General features: G+C 34.9%; 2 long non-coding RNA genes across 2 annotated transcripts; one reads left to right on the plus strand and one right to left on the minus strand.

The window, feature by feature from the left end:
• Positions 1–235: 235 nt before the first annotated feature.
• On the minus strand, positions 236–3,420 carry LOC308199222. Its single transcript, XR_013954507.1, has 3 exons — positions 2,942–3,420; positions 1,427–1,493; positions 236–919 (listed from the first exon to the last, which is right to left on the minus strand). It is a non-coding gene; the product is annotated as an uncharacterized lncRNA (long non-coding RNA).
• LOC308199223 lies at positions 1,817–4,160 on the plus strand. Its single transcript, XR_013954508.1, has 3 exons — positions 1,817–2,786; positions 2,948–2,991; positions 3,455–4,160. It is a non-coding gene; the product is annotated as an uncharacterized lncRNA (long non-coding RNA).
• Positions 4,161–20,926: the final 16,766 nt, after the last annotated feature.

The raw sequence follows: 20,926 nt of genomic DNA on the forward strand, positions 1-20,926 counted from the left end.
TTGTGTTTTCTTTCGAGGGTAAAGGTAATTTGTTAAGAAATCTCCTTGATGGGATGATGAAGCAAAGACCTTTTGTTCTACTAACCCCCCCCCCCTCCCCCCCCCCCCAACACCTCCCACCACCACACACACCCAGTGTATAGCCATGAGAGCCAAAAGAAAGCTAGGCTCACTATAGCACATTGACTGACAATTACATTTAAAAATAAAAAAATAAATAATAAAAAAAGGGAAATCAGATCTTATAATGGTATATAATGGGATTCTGAAAAAGTCTATTGCTTTCAGGTATCATCAGGTAGTGAAATTAAAAGAAAAGCATAGAAACTCAATTATTGTCATAACTGGCTCTAAAAGGATGTTGTCACAACTAGAAATTTCTTTGGCTCCAAAGTTATATTGAAAATTTTAGATTTCCTGAATCGTTAGAGATTATTATGTCTCATAAAATTAATATCTATGTATCAAATATTTGGCATACTACACACAAAGACATCAGAATTTTATTCCATGTTTTTAAAATATACATGATAATGAAATTAAGCAGCTGAACAGAAAGAATTTACACTAAAAATTGTGCACGTTGTTGGCTTGGTAACTGATACTGCAAGGAAGCAAGAGCTTACAAAAGCCATGAGGCCATCACAGCTTTCATTATTTTCAGTAGGTTAAATTCTCCTACTTAAATCACTAGTCATGCTCCCACTTCCCTGCTTCTCACTACTGATGTCTTAGGCTGTAGGTAAAGTGGAATGATATTTTATAGTGCTTTTACTCCTTTAAGATGAAGTTAGATGGCTATTATTACCCATGAAAAATTGTTTATTCAATCTTTTTTCTGAAATTATGCGTTGACATTCTGTACAAGATAATTGCATTCCTTGGAAGAATAGTGGCAAAATTTCAAGTATTTTTATTTCTAAAAAAAAAAAAAAAAAAAAACTAATTGGTAACTTTGTCTATAACTAACTGTTCCAAAATAAATATGAATTTAACTGCAGAACGCAGAATAAAAACAGAATTTCTCTAATAGCTGTAAACATAATTTTAATACACACAGAAACTACTGTTCAGTGTTCAAAAAGTCATCTGACGTTTCCAGAAATACAAGGCAATAACACTGTGTGACATTGGATTACCTTGTGTAAAAATACATAATTAGGAGATGATGTTTGGTCTTCCCTTTGACAAAAGAATAAGTTTATCATACAAACTTTACAAGTACTCATTATTTAAGCTTTAATATTTTAAATCTGGTCACAAATTTAAAACTTGTTCTGTAAAGCAGTCGCTCAAAAAATGATTCAGTTCACTGAAACACTGTTTTTCTACCATTAATAGAAAACTTTCTGCCAGCCTTATTAAAAATACAATCAGTGCCTGGCTTCATGACTGAATGCTTCAAAATAAACCACTGGATACAGACCGGACTGTTTACTTGGATAGCAGTTCCATACTTCTCATTTTGAGAAAGTTTCGTCTTCATATAGCTCCTAAAAAAAGCAGAAGTCAATATATCCCACTCCATAGAGCTGTTGGGAGTTTGGGAAATGTTATCCCTATTATACAGATAAAAGTGATAAGGATTACAATTCACAAAGGAGTGGAATAAGATGCTTAACACCAGCTGATACTTAGGTAGCTGAGCATTTCTGTTTGCTCATGTTCTATATTCTAGATATTCATGTTCTATATATTTATATATATTAATATATTATTTATGTTTCTATATATATATATAATTCTATATATTCATGTTCTATAGTGCATGATTAACCATAGCAAAAAGTGGCCTGGCATTATCAATCTCCTTGCACCCAACAACATTGTGAGAGATTGCTCTATTTGAGGACATAATTCCCACTGCTTTTCTTGGGGGCACTGCAGCTCCATGCAGCCTCCCAAACAAGTTACAAGTTAGTGCTAGATGAGCTAGCTCTTAATGATCAGTGTGAGCATTATTTAAATCTCTAGCTTAGACAGCCACATTAGCAGTAGTAAGTTAGCTTCCAAGGAGAGTTCAGAGCTGCCCAAAACTTTTTATCTGCTGTAAAAGGAGCTTGAAGCCTGGGCGTCCAAGGAGAGAGAGTTTAAGTATTTCCTTATATAGTCTATCCCTTCATTATAGAAGCATCAGAAAATGCTATTCAATAAATTCAGTTATAGAATCATTAAGGTTGGAAAAGACCTCCAAGATCATTTAGTCCAACCATCCCCCTCCCACCAATTTTACCCACTAAACCATGCCTCTAAGTACCACATCCAACCTTTCTTTAAACACCCCCAGGGATGGTGACTCCACCACCCCCCTGGGCAACTGATTCTAATGCCTAACCACTCTTTCTCAAAAGAAAATCATCCTAATTTCTGACCTGAAACAATCCACTTAGTTTTCAAGGCTTTATAAAACATCACAAAGATTTTATGAATGCATATGTAGATTTACCTTTCTAGGTTCTTCTCCTTCACTTGTTTTCCCCTATAAATATGACCGGGCTCATAGTTACCTACTGTTTCACTCAATGCAGGCATATTTAAGATCTGTCTGTACTTACAACTAATCATTTATATTTTCCTGATAAGAATAGTTTTTCCATTTATGTTCATAGCTGAAGTCAGGCAACAATTATTACTGAATGTGCATGTGTTTCAGTGAGTGCATGTTTCTAAAGAACAATAAATGTCTTCAACTCTGGTTCACAGGCTGTATTCTTGAAATTCAAAGAAAGCAGCCAGAAAGAGTTCATTTATCAGACACCTGCAGTCCACAAGTGAACTTCAGTTAGGTGAGTCATGAAGAGAGAGCTGCACTCTCAGACACTAAATTTAAGCTTGAGTTATTTTATCCTGTTGCATTACAACCTTTCTTCTGCTGCTTCAATGCATATAATGATTCAGATTTTCCTATCATTTGCACTCCCTTAAATGAATATATACTTACCCACAGGGCTGGCATAAAGAAGAGACAGACCAAGACTGTTCCTGCAGAAGGTAACAACCACATCACACCCCTCTCCTTTAGTTTAGTGACACAAGGAGGGGAAAAAGAGAACACTTAAACCTCTTTAAGGGAGCCTCAGCTGGTGCACGGTCGCCTTCATCAACCTTACTCACATGCATATGCAGCACCTGGCACAAAAGTTGTGTCACAGATGGAAATGAATCTCACTAAACGATGCTTTGTGTTTTGGCTCTCTTGGTGTATGGACTGTCCATTAGTAGATATAGGCAATTAAATAAATTAGAGGAGCTAGACAGTTCGGGAGAGACTAACGTCTTCTTTGTAAACATCCCTCCTGGCTGCACACAATAAATCTGGCTGGAAAAGAGACTTTGGCCCATTAGTTTATGTCTAGATATGTATTCCTTCCTTTTTTCTCTCATGTGAGTTGTATATTTCGAACATGTCCACATGGAAGGGATTATACTCAAACTTCCTTCTCCTATTTTCCAGAGGTGTTTGGAAAGCTGATGGCAAGAATACCAATCAAGTAGTGTGTGCTTGGAGGACAAAGTGGAGGAGAATCCCAATGTGACGCTGCCGGGGCATGCACACGGACAGCTTGAGCAGGCCAAAGGAAAAGGCTGTAAATCATACTCAGAAGGAGATTGATGATGTTTGTGGAGCATTCTCTCAGGGTGCCAAAGAGGTGTTTGTTCCTGAGGCTTAAGAATTATTTTTGTGGAAGGCTTTTATCATTAAATTTGATGATGTGCCTACAACCAAGAAAATAAAAGAGCGATGCTTGCAACAGCAGAGTGATTTGTATTCTTTTGCATGACAAAAACTTTCATCATCCATCCCGCTGACAGTTATGATTTGTTAAAGTTTTCTCCAGGGTGTTTGTAACAAAGATTTGAATTTATTGTTATGTGATTTGCATCTTTATTTCCACTATATATGAAATCTGTAGTATTTAGCAGATCTATCTCATAGTTCAGATCTAATTTACATGCAGTGGAGACCTCTTAAACATGTAGCCTTTGTGTCTAATAAATTCATTAATTGTAAGAGGCTGGTATGTTTTGTGAGGTGTTAATTAAAGTTGGTCTCAACATAAGATAACTGGCAAAAACTGGTATGCAGTAGTCCTATTAATTGAACAGCTAAATTTAGAGTTACTTGCATATTACACCATTAATAATTTTCTATTTGATGGACAATTATCAGGAAATAATAAACAGTGAATAAGTACATAAGCAGATAAAGTTAGATATCTGTGCATGATATATATGAACATACAAGTACATGTTTTGCATGTGCACATTGTTGATATCTCAGGAATATATTTTTGAATAATTATTAAGAAAAGAAAACTACGTATCACAAAGTAAATGTTTCTCAGTTGTTCTTACAGATTTCTGGTATCTCATTTTGTGTTGATTTTCTTATGTTAATTATGGTAATTAATAATAATATGGGATTAATATATGGCTAATCAATATCTTCTGAAACAACCACTATGGAAAGACAGTGTTAGGGTGAAAGACTGCTTTATTATGCAATCAGATAGTCATCATGGTGAATTATGGTGTTATTTAACTTGTGTCACACTTACTAAAGAGTTTGCAGGTCTGACTAAAAGTATACAGTACACAGTATAAAACACCAAGGATGCAGCATGTTCCAGGGTAAGCAACCTTAATAGTATTCACCCATATCCCAATGTTTATATGTAGTAACACATTAATAATATTCACTGTGACATTTAATAACTTGAAACTGCATACAAATCCAAAATAATTAGGCAACTTATTTCTTCATTACCAACATTTACTAAACTCAAAATGTACAGATAGCTCAACTTTGTGTTTCCGAACTCAGAAACCCCACGCTAACCAGATATTGGGTGAAATGGCTGAACAAAAGTTCATAGGAAACTTTCCACTGACAAAGGTGTGAGCAGGATTTTAGCCTGTCATTTTGCATCTCATTGTCTAAACTAACCATACCTTACCCTCCAAAATGTTCTAAATTCTGCAGTACTGAAAAGAAATCTAACTTTGCAGAAACTTAGCTGCAGATTTGAAGCATGATTTTTCTCTTTACTAAAGTTATGTTTTATATTTACAGATTTACATGAAGCTGAGTTTTTGAGTATGGTTAGATGAGTATACATAACAAAGCAAATATATTTTCATAAATCACTGTTTGTAAGATACATTTCATCATCTTATGCATAATAACTGATCATGTGTACACTTCTAGCAGTTGCAGTGCAAAGCAAAACAAGTTTACTCAAATCACACTGCCTGGGAGAGAAGGCAAATGCTACCTTGTTAAACCAAGCCATATGACTCCCTCGTGCATATCCAGATGCATTTTTCCTTAGTACATATAACAATTATTTGTTGTTACCACTGAAGACTGTCATTCTAAGGATAGGAAAAATTATTAGATATATGTTAAAGTAGCAACCCCGAGACAAATATATAATTCTATCACATTCAAGATTGTAAAAATAAAAAATATAGTCTAAGTTTGATAGTATAAAGAAATATACACAAACATAATGTATTTAAATGCACCGTTAGGTGATTACTCATCTATTTTACACAGGTCTCTCAGTAAGATGAAGATCAAAAATTGCCAAATGCTTTGAAATAGTTTTGTTTCCTTTTTTTTTTTTTTTTCTGTGTGTTAGAAAGCATCAGTGGCCACAGTGATTTAGCAAATTGTTCCTTTCTAGAACCTGATGATATCTTTTAACATTTTCATAATGTTTAAACACCTGGAGGAGCTGACTACCCTATTTGGTAAAAGCATGGATTGAATTGCTGTTGGTTATTTCAATACCATTGCATCTTCCTATCAGCCTATAATGCACTATAAAAAATGTGAAATATTTAAAAAGGTGAGTCTGACATAATTTCAAAGATCCAGTAAAGCTTCTGTTCACAGGACAGTCATTGATCATGCATTATGTTCAATTCCCTACACTGCATAAGCACCATCAGCTGACTAAAAGGTTTTCCAGGGAAAATTGAAAGCATGGCCAAGAAGCATTTTTCTTTGTAAAACAGTTCAGATTTTCACAAGCACTTGGAAAAAATGAAAATCAATTAGGGAAAATAGTTAAAGCTGCATTTCATTGTAAGCAAAATCTTCAGCTAGAGTAATGATAAATACAGTAATATAACATTATGCACAGTACCGTGTTTTTTATCTGATTCAAGATGTACAGAATTTTTTTCATATGTTCATTTTCACTTTCAGTGCATTCCATAGCCATTTAGATATTAATAAATCAGTTTCAGACTCTACATAGGAACCACAATATTTAATCTTTTTAAGTTAATTTCCTCTTTAAAAAAATAAAGAAATAAAACAAGAACAATATTTAAGTCCAGTTTTGCTCTTTCAGAGAAATAGCTGTCATTTTACTTCTCTGTTCAAATCAAATATTTTTATTTGATTACAAAGGAACCATATTCCTTGGATCCTTAAGAAGTTGAATAACTTGAATAACTATTGCTCTTCTCAAATAGTTTTTAGTTTTACTTTAGGCATGCCAATTTTTTTCTTGCCAAGAAAAGTCTTTTGTTGGTGGTTGGTTTGGTTTGGTTTTTGATTTTGTTTTTAATAAGATACATGCAGGAATTATTTTATGAATGGCTGAATTGCATGTAAGTCTAGAGAACGTTACACTTTGCTTACCTGCTTAGTGTGTCTGGGCATGATGACCACAGAAAAAAACTCGCAGCAGTTCTCCTGGCCAGCATTTTTACGAGCCCCTGTTACATCTCCAGGATCACAAGTTCCTGAATGGGAGAAAAAGAGCAGGATGTCACCCACCCCTTTGGCCACTAATTTTGTGAAACAAAAGCATTTAGCATGTTTCCCTGTTCTGTCCTTATGTCACTGAGGCCTCCCTTTCTGATGTCCTATTTCTTCCTATATGTCTTTGGCCTAGCTTTTAAAAGTGTAAGCAGGTAACAGGTAATATTTAATGCACTGAAACATGAATTCCATAAAAAATAGAGTGCTTTGAAACTAGGTTTCTGAAGATTTCTATTATTTCTATTTTTTTACCAATAGTGGGAAAAAAAAAATTGAAACATTTTCTATCACCCCTGCTAGGAGTGTTTTCTGTTTCTAACTGCTCATGAGCTTGTTGATTTAACAGATAACTCAAAAAAACAGACCAGTAATTCAGAATTTCAAAAATATTTTTTTTAATATGCTATATTTTCACCTATGAAAATCATAAATTATTCAACCAGGTGTTGAAGTGTTCATAAAATATTTGATTCAAAGTTATAGATTACTTGGACATCCCATAATTCTTTATTTCAAACCACAGTTTTAATATTTAACTTCTGATCTGAAAATACTTACTAATAATTAATTTGTCTGGGGTGAAACTTTTCCCCAATTCATCTCCTCCATCTGCTTGCACATACTGTGAAATTATAATCAGCTGTAATTTGTGACTGAGACGTGCCAAACATTTCTAAAACAATTTGGAAAGTGGCAGACTAGGTTTTTTGCCAACTTGCACTCCATGCAGATGCTACTTGTTCTTCTCGCTTTCCTCACCAAAGCTGAGTTTAAAAAAGAAATCTTGAAGTTCTGTTAAAGCAATATTTGTGGGAACCACTTCATATTATTTTTCTCTCCTCCTGAGCTGTAAGAATTTGGGGACTGAGTCCAAAGCTGATGGGAATCAGCTGAAAAATTCCCATTCACTTGGCCAGAGTTAGCATAGAAGTTAGTTCTTCCACATCTTCCAGCTGAACCCTCTAATTATAGAAGCAAAGTAGACAGTGTATCTCCTCAGAGCTTGCTTATTTATTCATTTACTTCAGACTCACAGGGTTAAAGATGGATTTACAAATATTAATGAGTATTGTTCTTAAGAAAAATCACTAGATTTACATTGGTAGTAAAATTAATGTAAGGGGTATTTACAACAGGGTAATAAGCAATTATTTCCTGTTCCAACTCCTAAATTCTGTCGAATTCCAAATCGTAGTGCACACCTTTATTAAGGTAGGCAGATTATGAAAAGATTATACAGGTGATTAAACAAGATCATCACACAGCAATGAGACTTGTGGATTATAGAGACTATGTCAAATTCTTGTCATGTGGTCACACTATTTTGAAGTTTGCAGTTAAAAAAAATGTAGACCATTTGAAGTCATCAGTTTCAAATGATTTTAAACAATTGAGTTGTGAAGGGTGAATAGCATCAATAGTTAATAGCTTGTTTCAGAGCCCCAGGCTTGCAAACTCTGATTCATCTACACTGATTATTGTAAGACTAGAACTCAAGTCTCGTAAGAGATCAGGGTATAAAACTATTAACTTATTTGAGATAGTTACATTCTTTGGAGCATTAAAAAATTTTCTACAAGCAAAATTTCTGAAAATATTTTCTTATTTGGAAAGTAAAATACATTTTATTTTATTTTATTTCATTTTATTTATTTTATTTTATTTTATTTATTTTATTTATTGGGATTATGTATGAATAAAGTACGGAAATTCTGAAATAAAAAATAGTTTCAAAATGAAAAATGTCATCTTTATTGGACATTTCTCTGTGGTTAGAACTACATATTCAGTTTAATGTTGTGGGTTTTTTTTTTGTTCTTTTTCTTTTCAAACTTTTGTTTCAAATTGGACTGTGTATTCTCTGATTACAAGCAAAATGTATATCTAAATTCCCAAAGGGAAAACATCTGGAGGACTGGATGGAAAGGAAACTGCTAGAGGCTGTACTATTCCTTCTCTGCCAGCCTGGAAAACTCTGCTGAGGAGTACTCCTGCTACTGTGAGCAGTGTTAGAGTGCACCAGGGCAGCTACTGCTCAGGCCCTTATGAACAGCCACGCTAGCTGCATTTTGGGGAGAACCCTGCCTGACTCTCTTGGCTGGCTATATTGCTGCTGTCATCCTGTCATCTCACTTTTTTTTTTTTTCTGCAGCAGACAAGTCCAGTGATGCATCTTCAGGGCACAATATTTATTTATTTATTTATTTATTTATTTATTTATTTATTTATTTATTTATTTTCCTCAGCTACTGGGAAGGCTTATCTCAGCTCTCTGTTTCCTTAAAACAGAATACACTCTCTCTTGTTGTTATTGTCATTTCTTCTTCCTTTTAGGGTAACAAGGTACATGCATTTCAAGACATTAAATGTATGTGGAGCAAATATTTCCATTATATTGGGAATCTTTGTTTATGCCAGATGTGCATCTTATTCTCATGGTAAAGCTCACATCTACAGAAAGATGCTTTCAGAGTTAGATGTGTTCAAGGGCCCTTCTAAAAAGAGGATTTAACGTACTAACAATGTGTTTAGATATGACATTTACTTCCATTTTATAAGGCTGTAGTTATTTGAACTAGAAGCACACATATAAAAAAAGAATAAATGGAGATTATAAGAGGAAAGCTGGTATATGAGGTTCTTTCTGCTAAAAAGTTTAGCTACAGGACAGTATAAGCTTGCCAACATTTTGCAGAAGTATTTACCCTCTATATCCTATGGACTATGTGATAGAGTGAATAAGAAAAAGTAGTATTAATACTATATAACATACCTTTCACTTGCCAGTAATCAGATGTGCCCATTGTTTCACCATTTTTTTTATATTTTTTTTTTACGATTTTATAGGGAGTACAATGTCATGTTTACCAGCAGAGATGACATAAAATTGAAGTGAATATAGTGAATATTTGGGAAAAATAATATGGTCTACAAAAGCAGCTTGAGAGGCGAAGCAAGTTAAACATGTTCAATTTCTTTGTTTAACAGTTTACAACACATACTCAAAAGATTTTACTTGATTAATTTTATTTTTTTTTCTAGTTAAATTATTACTTTTAAGATTTCTGTTTGGTTTCATTTACTCTTCCTTTCATAATGTTAAATCCAAATCCCCTTTGTCTTGTGAAAACTAAACCTTAATGTGCAGGTAAAAATCGATCTCCTGAAGTGTCATGTTGTGTACCATGCCTCTCATTTCTGAAGCTATATTATTTTTTATTTTATTTAAAGAAATGGAAAAATCTTATCTGAGTCAAAAATAGTTACTGATTTGATCACTGGACATCACAGGATTTAACTGGATACAAACCCAATCAAGTTGAAACCCAGATCCTTTAAGATCTTGAGTCAGATATATATCATAATGAATAATAAAGTTTATATTAACTGTGGCTTTGTATTCTAGTTTCTGAAACTTTAATTTTATATTTGTAGGTTTTGCCATGATACCACAAGAGTTAGACTGTATTTCATGTTGGTAAATGAAAGATGCTTCTCACATTACTCCAGGATGTGGATGTACTGCAAGGCTTAAACTGCATTAAGATGACTGGGCTACAAAAGCCAACTGTCTCACAGGAGAAATGATGTATGACTGTTGCACTAGCTTCATCAATCAGCCTGTTCCCTATTCTAATTCTTTTAAAATACATTTATGTTTCTTATCAAAAGTTTCTTCTTATGTTTTCCAAAGAAAATATATCAACCATTCATCTAGTATTAGTTTTATGCCAGTTTAATTAAAACAAGAAAACAAGAGTAATGTCGTAATGAGACAGCACAGTGAACCTGTCCTTTAACAACTCCACCAGACCTCAGAACAAAATGAATATGACTTTCAGACATAGAAAATATGCACAGTATTTCCACAGACTTATGTGTCACTCTCATTTATGTTATTAGGCCACCTGAAGACCCCTTTTTTTGTATTTGACTTGCATAAATATCTCATCTGTTTTTAATAACTGACATATTATTAAACAGATTCATAGATTCTTTGTAATTGTATAGTCAAAGAAAAGAAACACTATTTTATGGCTTGACCTAATGCTCATCTTCTCGTGCAAGCTAATAAGACAGCTTTCAAAGGGAAGGTTCAAAGATCTCAAATCGTTGTCTGTTATTCTACCAATATCGCTACTGTTGTCCACACAGTTAATGAAGTTTTTGAATTTCCCCCTTATAATTTGTGTCAAAGGATAACTAATGAGAGTGCCAGGAAGATTTTAAGAGCTCTGAAAGAAGGAAGTGACAGCTGTTTTGCCCATACCTGCCCTGTGATATCTCTGTGCTGGGCCACAGCAAAACATTTAGTTTAGTGTAAGAGAAATGCAACTTCCTTGTGACATGCCAGAGCTAGGAGATTGGGATGGAAATGGAACCAGTACAGCATTTAAATTAATTATTAGCAGCAACCTTTCTATGATATGTAAGTAAAAATAGCAAGCCAAGTTCCATTCTCACATGACCTGGTCTTAATCCAGGGTAAATGCATTATATCCAATTTATATTAAGATAAAACCCTGCCAATGCTAAAACTTTCAAACTAATTTGCAACTGGTGAAAATATTCTCACCTCATCAGTCACAAGTTACTTAGTTTACTTTCTCTAGTGAATTTTCTGCCTTTACAATCAGCTTTGTCATTCCTATCACACTGCCTATAAACTCTGTTTATATTCATAAACAAAAAGACCATCTGGGCAGCTATCCAACATTTCTTCAACAAAGGATAAAATGCCTGTGGAGCTCAAACATATCCCTGTGCAAAGGGGAAACTGGACAAACTGGGTATAGCCTGTGCCTGGGGACTCATGCACATTGTTCAAAGAAACAGTTTGTTGCAGGAATAAATATTCTGTCTGAGGCATCTGATGAGGGAGAAGCTGTTAGCTGATGTACAATATGGCTACGCAGATAAGTTACCATGAAGTAACCAGGAGACTTAATTTAGGATTTGACACATGAGTGGAGAGGTGAAGCTTTAAACATAAATCTGGTGCAAATCACACGCTGAAAGCTTCATACAAACAAGCAGACTGTACATTTGAAAGTGTGAGAGGCACTGACAGACAGGCATTTGAAAACGTGATAGATGGAGCCTGGATTCATCCAAGGTGAGACTGACTATTATTGGGCTAATTCAAAGGAACTGTGATAGTGTTCCAATGTGGTTTATAACTTTACCATAATAGATTTTTAGACATTATCTACTTCCAAATTAACTGCCTGTATAAGCTCTGCTTCTCCAGGTAGATATAAAAGGATCATGACATACTTTCATTAAGGTGCTGACTTTCTCAAATTTTGTAAATATGAAGTTTCTTTAAGTCTATCTCAAACTTGCTGTGATATAAATGCATACCTGTACAGTTATTTACCTATAGTATTAGCTAACACAATGAATACATTTTTTCCAATCTTTTCAAAAGATTTTATGCAATCATACACTCTGCTAGTAACTGGATTTTTACAGTTTTTATATTATAAACCACTTATAGCTTTAGCATTCCAGGACATGGTTTTATGCTCTGGGAAACCCTCACAGGTCAGAGCATCACTGGAGCTGAATGCCGTCTACATAGAATAAATTCAATCAGTGGAGCAAAGTAACAGTTCATGAACACAACGCTTCATCATTTTTGTATTTCACATATTGAGAGGTTAATAAAAGTATATAAACAATATTAGAAATATCTAAAACAAACAAACAAACAAACAAACAAACAAAAAACATTTCTTTTTTAATTTTAATATACAGCATACAAACTCATAGATTTGGCCATAAGACATATCCTGTTGTCAAGCATTAAGGTAAAAATAATTCACTATGAGAGGTCTTGTGTTTGACTAACATAAACTTCTTGATTTTATTTCCTCACAAAATAGAACAGCAAGTATCTAATTTGAAGTTTTTCTCACTCGTACTTTATAACCTGGATCAAGTTTTGTAGTGTCTTGAGTCACTTACGAAAGTTCGAACACTCCAGTTCTATATTACACTCACATTACTGTGATTTAGAAGATATGTTAACTGGAAACTGAACAAGGCAGAGTGTATCAAAGGTATTTGACCCGGCATCTCACCAAAGGCTATTAAGGAAACTAAACTACCAAAGGCAGATATTCACATAGATAAAAAACTGATTAAAATTTAAATTTTTATGGTGAGTGAAAGGGGTAATTACAAGTGGAAGTTTGTGCTGTTCAGTATGTTCATAAATGATCTCTAAAAGAGTTAAATATTGAGGTAAGAACTTTGATGATGACATTATACATATTCAAGATAGAAAAAGGAAGAGTCAACTCTGAAAAAGTTCAGAAGGATCTTACATAATGAAGGGTCAGGAGTTTAAAAACAATCAAATAAAACTAAAGTGGTCAAATGTAATTTGATGCATAGGGGGAAAAATCCCTAATGTTGCTTATACAATGCCTATTTTTGAAATGAGAATTATTCTCAGGAATGAGAATCTGCATTACAATGGAAAAGTCAAAAAGATCAGATTATTTTAAAAGGTAGTCAAAAATCAGGTGATATATAAGGGATTATTAGAAAGGAATAGAGAAGAAAACATAAAACAGCAGTCACGTCTTAAGCATGCACAGTTCCCTTGTCTTATTTCTCCATCTTCAGACTTTATATAGGGAAACGATACGGAGAAAGGTGAGAAGGATGATCAAAGGTGTGGAGCAGCTTCTGTACAGGGAAGAACCATGATTAAATACACTAGGACCTCTTGCCTGAAAGGCTGTAGAAAGATCAGTGAAATCATGAGTAGTGGTGTGAAGCAGGTGAATTAGTAAATGATTGCTCACTCTGCCATCAAAAAAAAAAAAAAAAAAAGTGAGGTACAATACATAAAATTAGCAGGTGGCAGGCCCAGAAGAAACAAGAGGTGCTTCTGCAAAGATGCAATTAAGCTGTGACACTTGCTGTAACATACTGCAGATGGAAAAGTTTGCATGGCTTCAGACGAATTTGTGACAGGAAAATCTGCTTAGGACAATTAGATGCAGACACTATTTCTGTAGTTCAGGAACTACCTGAGCTACAGATGGCTGGAAAGTATTCTGTTGAATTTCCTAGCATATAATATCCCTATCTACTTGTCCTGCTCTCATGTACTTTCATTAGGCATCTGGTACTGGCAAGTGCTGAAGAGAGAATCCTAGCCTTGACAGAGGTGTGGTTTGACTCCATATGGACATTCTTATGTTCTTATATCAATCTGCATATGATTTGGTAAATGTGAAATATATGTGCTCCTTTATTTAGTTTGTTTAAATTTAACTATTTCAGAATGCATGTAAGATGAAAGCTCAGAATAACTACTTTTTTTTGGAAGATCTGCCCTATGAAATCAGTGAATAGATCAGTCATCAGGACTTAAGAAAATGTAGTAATCACATACTTTATTTCCTTCAACTTTTTCTATAGTGAACAAAATCTAAATAGTTTTGCTGATTTTTCATATATAAAGACTTCCAGTGATTTTGTTGGTAGAAGTGGATCCTATTTGAACAAGTTCTGGTCAGAAATACTGGCTACAGTAATATGAAAAGACATGAGGACTTCTTCATGGTTTTATTTCCAAAATCACTTTCAAGCTTTCACAAAGAGGAAATTTTGGATGAAATGTATGCAAAGTTTCAAACAGGATTTATTTTCCAAGTCCAATTTTTATACATATCAAAATTTTGCTGTTCATCATTTGTAATGGAAAATGAAATTATACACAGCTTTAGTTTAAGCATATAAGAACAAAAAGTCAAACGTATATAGTCCATAAACAGTGTAAACCTTCTAATAAGGTCCACTGCATTAGGCTGGACTTATATAAATGGTTTTATAAATCTTAGTAAGCCTACATACATCTCTAATAACATAAATATTTTTAAATCTGTGAATGATAAATTTGCAAAACTGTAAGTACAGCCAATCATCATAATTTCACAAGCAAGGCTAGAACTGCTGATCATCTATACCTAGATATGTGTTCTTATAAATATTTGTTTTGTGTAGATTTGTTTTTATTTCAACAAGAATTGTGGATAAAATAGTTCACCAAAAAGGTGACTTTCATCTGAAAATTGAAATTTAATTAAATGTTAATGCTATTTACACAGATACATTGACATCCTTAGAATTCAAAGAATTTGAGTAAAGTTGCCTTCACATAGGTACTTAGAGACACTATGTCTTATTTAATATACTTGAAGTCAGCAAAGAGAAATTTGTATGAACAAATTATTCACTGGGAGGGTATTATCACATTAGGGAAATTGGATAGGAAGGAAGGTAAATTTGTAGCATTTAATAAAAAACAATTTCATTTTACTTTTTACTTTTTTTGGTATACTTAGGAATACGTTTGAAGAAAGTTCTGAACATCAAACTTGTCCCCATAATGTCACTAATGGTTTAAAATTTGTTGTTAACACAAAATGAAATAAAAGCTAATTTTGCTAACTGAAACTTGCAAAGTCTTTAAAGATAATTATATTTAACCTATAACAAAGCACTAAGTTTTTTTATGAGCTAGTAATTTTGCTTCCAGATGAATAAACTATGAGTCTGATGGCTAGTTAGAGTACTGCAAAGAGGGAATTATGTGTCTGCATGGTAAAGCGGTTCACTACTCATCCATTGTGAGAGGGGTCTTTCGGAATTGGTTTACTTAAATGGTAGAACAAAAGTAAATGGTTACATACAAAGAGAAATAGTGTCCAAGTGGAAGGTGGTTGAAGACTGGGAGTAAAATCGAAAAAATGAAAAAAGCCATCTTGATTTTGTCTAGCCTAGCAAGCTAATGTGGGTGACATCAATTTCTGTGCCAGCAGCACACAAGAAAGAGCCATGGTGATATCTACCCGAAATGATATCAACCCAATTACTCTCTAATCTGCAACAGGTACATCTTTCACCTCTTGTCTGGAGTACTTTGAAATTAAGATTCCACTGCCAGGAAGCTTTAGCTACCTGATCACAATGCCCCATGGCACAGTCCAAATACCTTCTGGACTGCAGGTCTATGTCATAAAAGTTTAGATAGCTTTGCATGGCTTAAAGCAATTTTTGCTGTAATGCATAGTGTTTTTCTGGCCTATATTTGATAGATACACTAGATACACTAGTCTTTTCAGTCCTCAGAGTGTCACTGCTGTTTAAGTAAGAAGTTTCAGTCCCTGGAGCTTTCAAGAGGCTGAAAATTTTTCATAACATATTAAGTCAATTTCAAAGCACAAAAGCTCATAAAATGCCCAGTGGAGAAATTAAAAAGACAAAGAACTAGCTTCTATCTATAAATAGTTTTCTGGGCTTTCTTTACCCAGCTCTATTAGGAAACATCAACTAAACATGAAATATTCCATGAGGGGAGATTGTAATCTTCTTGTTTCTGGATCAGCACTTACTGTATAGCTACATGTCATAATGAAGTGGCAGAGAGAGATGTCTGAACCATCTTCAACTGAGTGTACTTAGTAATAGATCCACATTAGTGTTAGTTTTCCAGGAAAAGTATCCTTGACTGGGCAAAGGTCTGGGCTAATACAGCCATGCAACTTTTGATACCCAAGCTTATTCATTTATTGTGACGGGTAGATGCTCCCGAGTCATTCAAGCATTAGAAAGGGAAGTTCTCAGTTTTAATGAATGGACATTAAATTTGCCATATTTCCTCCATTCATTGGTATGATTCCCATTCCTCAAAACTCTTCATAATCAGCTAGTAATATAGTAGTAGTAGTCATAACAGCTGGGCTCAGAGTGCATGCTCATGTCATTACAACAACATTTAATCATCTTTGAAAGATCATGGTGACTGGGCAAATCTCCTGATAACTGGAAAAAAGCAAACATTACACCTACCTTCAAGGTCAGTCAACTTAACCTCAGTTCCTGGGAAGGTTATGGAGCAGAGTCCTCCTGGAGACAGGTGAAGGACAAACTTGCAATTGGAAGCAGTCAGAGTGGGTTTATGAAGGTTAAATTTGCTCCTAACCTGATTCAGTGGATGAGAGCAGTAGAGACTGTGTACCTTGACCTTAGCAAAGCCTTCAACATGGTCTCCCATAGTATCCTTGCAGCTAAATTAGTGAGATACATACTGTGTAAGTGAATTATAAAGCAGCTGGAAAATCAACTGAACTGCTGGGTGTAAACAAAGTTCAACTGGCAGCCAGCTACTAGTAGCAACCTTCAGTGATCATTTCTAGGGCAAATACTGACTAATGGCTTTGCTAATGAGCTGAGCAATGGAATGGGTTGCATTCTCAGCAAGTCTGCAGACGATGACAAACTGGGGGAGCAGCTGATATGCTATACTCTTCAACACTATTCAGAATTTGTGAGATTGCTACCAGCATTCTGTGCCCAGTTTGGGGCTTTCCTGTACAGATTAAGTATGAATGTACTGAGATGAGTCCAAGGTAGCCAAGCACAATAAAAGTGATGTGTCCAGCAGTCACATTATAGCTCAGATAAAAATGACAGAAAGTACACTTGATAGCTGCACTTATAAGTCAATGAAAGCTCAGTGGCTATGAATGCCAGCTTCTGACAGAGATGCCACTGAAAGCAAAAGCTCACTTCCAGGTTGTTCCTGCTTTGTGAGTTGTGCAGGTTCAACATTCTTGCCGCCACTGCCTACCTGTCACCATTTCATATCCCATAGTTACGTATTCAAGTGTTGTGCATGTTGTGAGTGGTTTGAACTTCCATGTAACGTGTGACTTTATTGTAGAGTATCTGGTAGTATCTGCATTCTTATATCTTTATATGCATCTCTAGAATCTGAATTCACCTGAAAATGTCTGCCAGTTTACATGTAAATGATGGACATAAAGAATGTGCATGTAAACTATATTAAAATTATAGTTAGATAAAGTCATAATTAAACTGTAGTCTTAACTTTTTAACCAAAGTTCAATATAGCAGTATGTTCTGACTACTGTAGGCCTTTGTAGTCCTTGCCCAATGTGACACTTCTAGTGAGGTTGTGACACTTCTTGTGAGGTGGTGACACCTCTGCCTTTCCCAGCTTCTTTCCTTAGTACCACCATCCCTCCAGTTCTCAGTTCCCTTTCAGTGACAGTATCCACTGCTGAGATGAAAAGTCAGAGGTGAAACAAAAATATTTCCATTGAAGTTGAATGTTTTTATTGAACTAAAAGTACGGGAGCTCAGGACTAGGAACATTGGCCTAAACAGTACATCAGTGCCTATCATAGGATAAACATAAAGCTGTTTCAGGTGAGTAGGACATTCCCATGAGTAGGACCGTTTCTCATATCTGCCCAGATAAGTGGCCTAGCTGGACAAGGGCAAGGGAAAGTCATGGAGCTTCACATTCCAGGAATTTTGGTCCTAGGGAGCCATCAAAAACCCACACAACTTAAGGGAGTTCCTGGGCTAATACAGAATGAACAACCAGAAAGCAATAGTAAATTAAAGAGACTTTTGTCTCCTCCTGACACTCTTCTCGGATGAACCCAGCTCAGCTTTGGTATCACTGTGGGTTTAGCCCATTGAACTTGCATCAGAACAAAAAATGATTGCCAACTAACCATTCAAAGACGAGGCAGATTCCAGGGTTGAGGCAGACAAAAGCTCTGTAGTGATCTTTATACACCTAGGTACCAGAATCGAACTACTCATTAATCTTTCCCTAGAACAACCCTGTAGCATGACCTACATCTTACTCATGCTAATAAGGTTTCTGTATATTCCACTTAATTTCATGAATCCTACACTGAAGGTTTCAGTGTTAATAAGTTGTATAGTTATATTCCTTCTGACTGTATCATTCATGATGTATTGTTTTAGAGAGGCAAGTTACACAAGAGAGAATCATTTCATTACTGATAAAAGTGTTCCGACCTCATTAGCTGAGCAAACAGGAGTGTATCTGAACCACAGGCCCTTGGGTATAGCAAACCCTGTCTCAGCCTAAAACTATCTATTGTGAATGGAATCTGCACCACAGAGGTGTTTTTGAGACCTTGGGTGTCCTTTAAAGCCTTTGGCTGAATAGCAAGTGCTGAATGGACACAGAACTGAAATACCTGAAATGAGTGTAAGCTATGGTAAAATATAAAAGCAAAAATACAACAAATGAAATTATGTCTCTCCTTGAAGCACAATAGAGATGCAAACAAATGGAGAAAAATGTCTGCTTACATTTACTGCAGAGGCCCCACTACATGAATTTCATTGAAAGCAAACTTTTCGGGGATGAATTTGTCAAATAAAATTGCAAATGTTTTTCAAATGTCTTTACAATTTGCTTAACCCTGATTATTAGATGATCTGTAAACTGGAAAATTAACAAATCAAATCACAGAGTTTATACATAAAAATAGTCTTTATTAAAATTTTGTAGACTATTTTAATTCTTATCACTTTTTGCAAGTTGTTGGAATCTTTCCTCCTATGGTACCAAATAACTTGTCAATTTTATGTATTTGACAAATGAGACACATTTATAGTTACCCATTTCTTTCAGACTCAAAATATTATATTTAAATCTAAACACAGTTTGGAACTAGCTCTCTTCAGACATTATTAAAAACATTTAGTGCTATTATAACTTCACTCAGGAAACAGGTTGATTCATTCAAGCAAACTGTGGTGAATGGGGTTTTACATCCCGCTGAGCTATTAAGTTGTAAGGTTGCCTATACATAGATTTTATTTTATTCATAATATATGACATCAACACTTTGTTAAATGTTTGGGGGATTAAAATAAATAATCTTATAGTAGAATTGGAGGAAGCCATGTTATATTCACAGTTAGGGTCCTATTCTGCAGAGTACTTATAGCCTCAACTCCCATGATCTACCATACAAAAGGCATTCAAGTCTGTGAAGTGTCTGACCCTCTGTTAAAGGAAAGGAATTACTCTTTTCCCATTTAAGTCAATTGGTTTTCAGTTGTTGACTGTAGGAGGATGAGGAATTTTACCAACAGCTTTACAAATCTACTGTTAAGATCCTATGTATTTTAAATTGTTGTGCATATAAGTAAGACTTAGTCAAACAGGAATACGATAACTGCCCTAACTATGTCAACTAGCAATTTGTATTTTTGCTGTGGACACTCCCCAATGATTTTACAAAGGTAAAGCTATATAATGAACAATTATAGAATTATCTACATAAAATGGATCTTTTTCATTAATCTCATCAGTTAACAAGTATATTATGACCAGAAACATGACTGTTTCTATCCTTTATGGTTTTTATCCAGCTAGAGTGTACATTCTCATAACCAATGTACACATTTAAACTTTTATGCCTAAATGAATGATTCAGCATATGATGTTTATCTTCAGTATAAAGAGATATGTCAAGCATAAATTTACTGAGCTATTTAGGGTGGATGTACTGCCTAATGCAACATGCCTGCTCCAGCTCATGAGATCAGCACTTTGTGGTATAACAGCACTCTGAAGAGTGTCTGAATTTGGCCAGAACAGATTATTTTCCTTAGTGTCTCTACTTCACTGCAATTTTGTTACAAACATAGAAAAGCAACAATAGCTGGGGAAAAAAAAAAAAAAAAAAGTGGTATAACTGGGTCATAAACACAGAACACTTGAGAATCCTCTGGCAGTAACATACAGTGGAGAGATACCTTTTCTGATCACCTCATTGTGTTACCTGAGTCCACCAGTAGTCCCTCTTTCAAATCTAGTGCCTTCTCTGTTACTACCTCCCTTTCAAAGGACATAAAGTGTAGAAGAAAATATGCTTGCCTCTTGTCTTTACCAAATTTGAGAAATTCTAAATCTTTCCTACTCCTTTTCAGAAGAAAATACACCAATAAGGATTCTCACCTTCATTGCATAAACCAGACAGGTGTCAACCAGCAGTCTGAACCTAATTTGTGTACGTCACCTCTGCTAGGGGAAAGAAAATCATAATCGCAAGCTGATCTGTGGTCATGTGTGACAAGAATATTTCCAACACTTCTAGGTGATGGCCAGCAAAACACCAACAACAGAGCACAACAATTTAATTCCTAAAATCAGAGAAGGTTATGTTAAGTAAGATAAGGCAAGTGTGCTCAAGCTTCAATTGCCAGGGAGCCAAAATCCTACCAGGGCCATACCTGCTTAAATATTACCTGGCTTGGTGT

The sequence above is a fragment of the Anser brachyrhynchus genome (genome assembly GCF_964034855.1).
Source record: "Anser brachyrhynchus genome assembly, chromosome: 8".
Classification (NCBI taxonomy): domain Eukaryota; kingdom Metazoa; phylum Chordata; class Aves; order Anseriformes; family Anatidae; genus Anser; species Anser brachyrhynchus.